Source organism: Euprymna scolopes, chromosome 14, assembly GCF_053919585.1.
Source record: "Euprymna scolopes isolate OS-2025 chromosome 14, ASM5391958v1, whole genome shotgun sequence".
NCBI lineage: Eukaryota > Metazoa > Mollusca > Cephalopoda > Sepiida > Sepiolidae > Euprymna > Euprymna scolopes.
The window spans coordinates 58,419,924-58,426,760 of record NC_136495.1 but is presented as its reverse complement, the minus strand read 5'-3'; positions in this window follow the sequence as shown (position 1 = coordinate 58,426,760).

Sequence of the window (6,837 nt, the reverse complement as noted above, 5' to 3'; positions counted from 1 at the left end):
TTTGACCGTGCCTAGTCTAAGATAAGTTAATGCTTGGTGTTATTGATTTGGCATTATATTGTCTTATATCTCCAATATAATGCATTATGTTTGTCAATACTAACAGAAATTTATTAATTTTATTTAATTAAAAAATAATTAATTTATTCAAGGTCAAACCAATTTAAATGAAACTTATATATATTATATTTAGGAATGTGTACCGAACTGTATGCATTCATAGACAGAGGTAAGTTGAGTTTTTCCTCCTGTCATTCCATTTCCCGTCTCTCTCCCTGTCTGTTTGGCTATCTGTCGTTCTGTCTGTATCTCCCTCTCACTCACTCTCTCTCTCTCTCTCTCTCTCGCGACACAAAAGTAAAATTTTCTTTTTAATGTTTTTCAAAGATCACCGCCTCGTCACCGAAGAGAACTGAATTTGTCTTTCTATACATTTATTTCTTATTAAAAAAAATAATGGAAATTTTCATGAGCTAAGTTTCTTTCTAGGAATCATCTGTGGAACTGATTTTCATGTAAAAATTAGAGATAAAAAACTATTCGCAAATAATTTTGACACCTCTCATTTTTGTGTTTTATGCAATCTTAAATATGTGTTGCATTTTTCTTTTCAGTCTTTTAATTTTTAACTGAGTACCTAGACTTTAGCCTAACGCAATCGTTTTTTCAACAAACATGTTTTATTTATACAATTCGGACTACAGTTCTCATATTGAGTGTTATTCGTATATGTAACCTCTGACCTTCCACATGCGTATCTTGTCGAACTGTGAAATCTTTCTGGGAAACTCAGGAATCTGCACGGAATTTTTAACAGAACCCTTTATTTAATCACAAGCGGTAATTTTCTCTCTTTCAGTCATCCATAACTGGAATAGAAGTCTTAATTAATTCGCAATTGTATTCTTACTATTACTCGTGCTGAGAATTCAGCATTCAACCTACTGAAGGATTTCGCTTACAGTTAATAATAATATAGTCCTTTTTAATAATAATAATTTTGAGGCTAAGTTTACTAAATAATTATAGTGTCACTTTAACATTCATAATTTAGAGTCGTTTTTAATATTAGTAATTTTAATTCTAAGTTTATAATAATAATATTAGCGTTTTTAATATTAATAATTTTAATTCGAAGTTTATAATAATAATAATAATAATAATAATAATATCGTCGTTTTTAATATTAATAATTTTAATTCGAAGTTTATAATAATAATATTGTCGTTTTTAATATTAACAATTTTAATTCGAAGTTTATAATAATAATCTTGTCGTTTTTAATATTAATAATTTAAATTTTAAGTTTATAATAATATTGTCGTTTTTAATGTTAATAATATAAATTCTAAGTTTATGTTAATAATGTTATCGTTTTTAATATTAATAATTCAAATTGTTAGTTTATAATTATAAAATTTTAATATGAATAATTTTAATTCGAAGTTTATAATAATAATATTGTCGCTTTTTATATTTATAATGTAATTCACAGTTTTTAATAATAATATTGTCGTTTTTAATATTAATAATTTTAAATCGAAGTATATAATAATAATATTGTTTTTTTATATTAATAATTTAAATTCTAAGTTTATAATAATAATATTGTCGTTTTTAATATTAATAATTTTAATTCAAAGTTTATAATAATGTTGTCGCTTTTAATATTAATAAATTAAATTCTAAGTTTATAAATATAATATTATCGTTTTTAATATTAATAATTATAATTCGATGTTTATAATATTAATATTGTCGTTTTTAATATTAATAATTTAAATTCTAAGTTTATAATAATAATAATATTGTCGTTGTTAATATTAATAATTTTAATTCGAAGTCTATAATAATAATTTAGTCGTCTTTAATATGAATAATTTTAATTCGAAGTTTATAATAATATTGTCGTTTTTAATATGAATAATTTTAATTCGAAGTTTATAATATTAATATCGTCGTTTTTAATATAAATAATTTTAATTCGAAGTTTATAATAATAATAATAATAATAATAATAATAATATTGTCGTTTTTAATATGAATAATTTTAATTCAACTTTTATAATTATAATATCGTCGTTTTTAATATCAATAAATTTATTCAAAGTTTATAATATTAATATGGTCATATTAAATATTTATCATTTAAATTCTAAGTTTATAATAATAATATGGTCGTTTTTCATATTTGTAATTACACTTGTAAGTTTATAATAATAATATGGTCGTTTTCATTAGAAATAATCTTCATTTGAAGTTTATAAATATAATATGGTCGTTTTTAATAGTTATAATTTAAATTCTAAGTTTATAATAATATGCTCGTTTTAAAAATTGATAATCTTAATTTTATTTTATAATAATATATTTGTTTTTAATATTAATGTTTGTTTTTAATATTAATAATTTACATTCTAAGTTTATAATAACAATATGGTTGTTTTTAGTATTGATAATTTGAATGCTAAGTTCATAATAATAATATGGTCGTTTTTAATATTAATAATTTAAATTTTAAGTTTATAATTATAATATGTTTGTGTTCAATATTAATTATTTAATACTAATTTTAAAATAATAATAGTGGCGTTTTTAATATTAATAATTTTAATTCTAAGTTTATAATTATTATGTGCTTGTTTTTAATATCAATAATTTTTAGTCTAAGTTAACTTAATTATTATATATTTGTTTTGATACTTATAATTTCCAGTCTAATTTACTTAATATTAATAACTTTAAGTAAAAGTGTAGTTAATATTAATATAGTCTTTTTTATACAAATAACCTTAAGTCTATAGTTTTTAAACATTAGAGGTTATTTTTAATATAATTAATTTTGAGTTTCTTTAATATTAATATGGTAGTTTTAAATATTAATAATTACAATTTTAAGTTTACTTGATAATAATATGGTCGCTAAAACATATTATTATGAAGCAAACATTAATATTTAAAACAAACATATAATAATTAAGTAAACTTAGAATATATTATTGATACTAAAAACTAACATTATAATTTAAAAGTAGAGACTTTGAATTGTTAAGCTTAAACTTTAATAATAATAATAATATGGTTGTTTCTAATATTAATAATTTAAAGACTAAGTTTACTTAATAATATTGTCGGTTTAATCTAAATGATATAAAGCCTATATTTTCTTAATAATGTTTGTTTAATTATAATTCAAGATTATTTTATTAATAATATGGTAATTTTCAATATAAGTAATTTCAATGCTAAGTTTACTAAATATTGTTATGATCGTTTTAATATAAATAATTAAAAGTTTAATTTTATTTAATAATATGTTTTTTTTATTATTAATAATTTATATCTTCGGAGACTTAATAATATGTTCGTTATTAATATAAATAATTTTAAGTCTTAGTTTAATAAAAATATGTTGTTGCCAATATGAATAATTTTAAGAATTAGTTTACTTCATAATATGTTGTTACTTTAGAATAATATGGTCGTTTTGAATATTAATGATTCTAATGTTATGTTTACTTATTAATAATAAGATTGTTTTAATATTAATAATTTTAAGTCAGTTTTTTTTTAAATAATAATATGTTTGTTTCTAATATCAATAATTTAAAGTCTCTGTTTATATAATAATAAGATGTTTGTTTTCAATATTAATAATTTTAGGTCTAAGTTTAATTAATGATAATATGGTGGATTTTAATATGAATAATTTCAAGTTTAAGTTTATTTCATAATAATACGTTTGTTTTTGATATTAATAACTTTAAGTTTAAGTTAACTAAATAATAATGTGGTCGTTTTCAATATTAATAATGTTAAGCCTAAGTTTTCCTAATAAAATATGTTTTACCGTTAACAATTTAAAGTCTAAGTATGCTTAATAATAATATGATCCTTTTTAATATAAATAATTAATTTCTAATTTACTTCATAATATTATGGTCGTTTTTAATACTAATAATTTTAAGTCAAAGTATACTGAATAATAATATATTTGTTCTTAATATAAATAATTTTTAGTTAAATTTAATTTATAATAATGTTAGTCTTCAATATTAATAATCTTAAGTCCCAATTTACTTAATAATAATATGTTTATTTTTAATATAAATCATTTTAAGTCTAAATTTGCTTAATAATAATAATATGCTTGTTTTAATATAAATAATTTTAAGTATATGTATATCAATAATAAAATAGTCGTTTTTAATATTAATAATTTTAAGTCTAAATTTACTTAATAATATGTTTGTTTTTATATTAATACTTTTAAGTCTAAATTTGCTTAATAATAATGTTTGTTTTTAATATAAATAATTTTAAGTCTAAGTTTTTAATACTAATATATTTGTTTTTAATATTAATAATTTTAGTCTGTTTTTCAATAATAATATATTTGTTTTTAATGCTAATAATTTTAGTCTGTTTTTCAATAATAATATATTTGTTTTTAATATTAATAATTTATTCTGTTTTTTTAAATAATAATATATTTGTTTTTAATATTAATAATATTAGTCTGTTTTTTAATACTAATATTTTTGTTTTTAATATTAATAATTTTAGTCTGCTTTTTAATAATAATATATTTGTTTTTAATATTAATAATTCATTCTGTTGTTAATAATAATATATTTGTTTTTAATATTGATAATTTTCGTCTGTTTTTAATAATAATATATTTGTTTTTAATATTAATAATTTAAGTCTGATATTTAATACTAATATATTTGCTTTTAATATTAATGATTCTAGTCTGTTTTTTAATAATAATATATTTGTTTTTAATATTAATAATTTTTGTCTGTTTTTTAATAATAATATATTTGGTTTTTATATTAATGATTTTAATGTTTATTTAAAAGTCTGTAAATATTGTCTTGTAGAATAGTCTCCGTAAATAATTAAACTTTTCACAAGTCCTAAAACTTCTCTTGACGTTTTCGTCTTGTCGTCACCCCTTATGCACATACCAGATTCGCCTCCGAACTTAGTTAATCGGTTGTCTCTAAGTAAAAAAAAAAAGCAATATATAGCTATATATATTCGGAATTATAAAAAAAAAATAGTCATATTTATCTATTATTATGAATTAAAATTAATATCTATCTGTTTATTTGAATAAATGCGAACTTTAGTGTACCGTGTTTATAAGCCACTTATGAATAAAATGACTATGATTTAAAATTTTCTTTGAAGTAATAGATTTCGTAAAGCGATCCTTTTTAGTAAAAATACATATACGTGTACATTTTTTAAAGATTTACTCACAAAAGACCTTTCAAAGTAGGCATGAAGTTGTTATCGTTTTGCAGGGGAAAAGACTGCGATGTGAACACAGTTTTGACAACAACGTTTCATGTAAATGTCATTCCCAGATTTAAGTTTCCTCTTTTTGGTCTATAGCTTTTTGTTTCATAGCTTTTCTCCAAAATACATAAGACTTACCTTACGCTGGACACTCTCACCAAAATACTGCTTTCATTCTATTACTTTACTCCTACTTATTTGCGCAGCTGGTGTTGCTATTTCGTATGCCGCATGACTAAAAGACTAAAGAAATAAGTCTTATTGTAATTTTCTGTTGGAGTGTAAATTAGTATGTCTTGTTTTAAGGTGAATAATGGTCAGAGAATAAAACAAAAAGATACAAAAAACGTGTTCTACTTTGACATGCCAGGTAGACATAATCAGATGCAGTGAAATGCCAATTTGGTTCTCATTCTTGATAATAGCGAAAACTGATAGCCATAAAACTGAGTTTCCATCATAAAACGATGATAACTACTTATTTTTCATATGAATTTCAACTAAAGTTACCTAATTGTCATGTCAAATTAGTTAAATATTTCTAGAATATTACATAAAATAAGTATTTCCATGATACATCAGCAAAAGAAAAAAACGATTTCGCCATATTTGTTTGTAACATGTGACGTATGTACCGTAAATACTGGGCAAATAATTAATTTCTCCGGAACTGGCCAAGGTTTTTGAAAGTTTTCAGAAATTAATTAAATTGCCTTTACTATATGCGCTATTAAGTTTATTTATATTAGTAAAACTTGCAAAGGTTTTCGAGATATATTTTCTTTAATCATTAACTTTCTACCTTATCGTCTTTTTTGTTGTAATTTTTGGAAATATTTTGGTTTTTCGAATTTTGCTATCGTAACGAAGAAGAACCGTAAATTCTAAACCCTCGGATGAGAAGGTCGATAATCTTTAACTTTGAATCTAATAAATAAACCAGCTTGTAGAATAGTAAAAGGAAATACTCTATGTCATTTAGCTGTTTATTTCAGTTTCGAGCACCATCCTTAAAAGATCGGAACAGCAGAGCAGAAAAAAAAATGTTTTAAAAAAAGGCTATAGAATAAGTTGAGATAACAAAACCGCAAAAAAAAAAGATAAAAAAAACGAACAAACAAAAAACGAAGGTGAAAATAGGAAAAAGAAAATAAACAAGTATAAACAAAAGTTTCAGTAAAAAAAGAAGACCCCCACCCGCGAAAAAAAAAATAAGAAAAATTAAAATACCCTCCCCCCCCCCTCCAAAAAAAATCAAAATCAAAACAAAAAATAAAAAAACAAGAAAATCCAAATAAAAAACAATGAAGTAAATCAGAATAAAAACAAAACAAAAATCAAAATAAATGCCTCAATAACGATTAAGCTGAAAACAATCAGAAAAAAACTTTTATTCTTAAGAAAAAAATAACAAACATTTTCTTTACAAACAAAAAATAAAACATAAAAAAACATTAAAAAACAACAAAACAACAACAACAAAAAAAAAAAAACAGAAGCAAACTAACCCTCCGGTAAAAAAAAAAA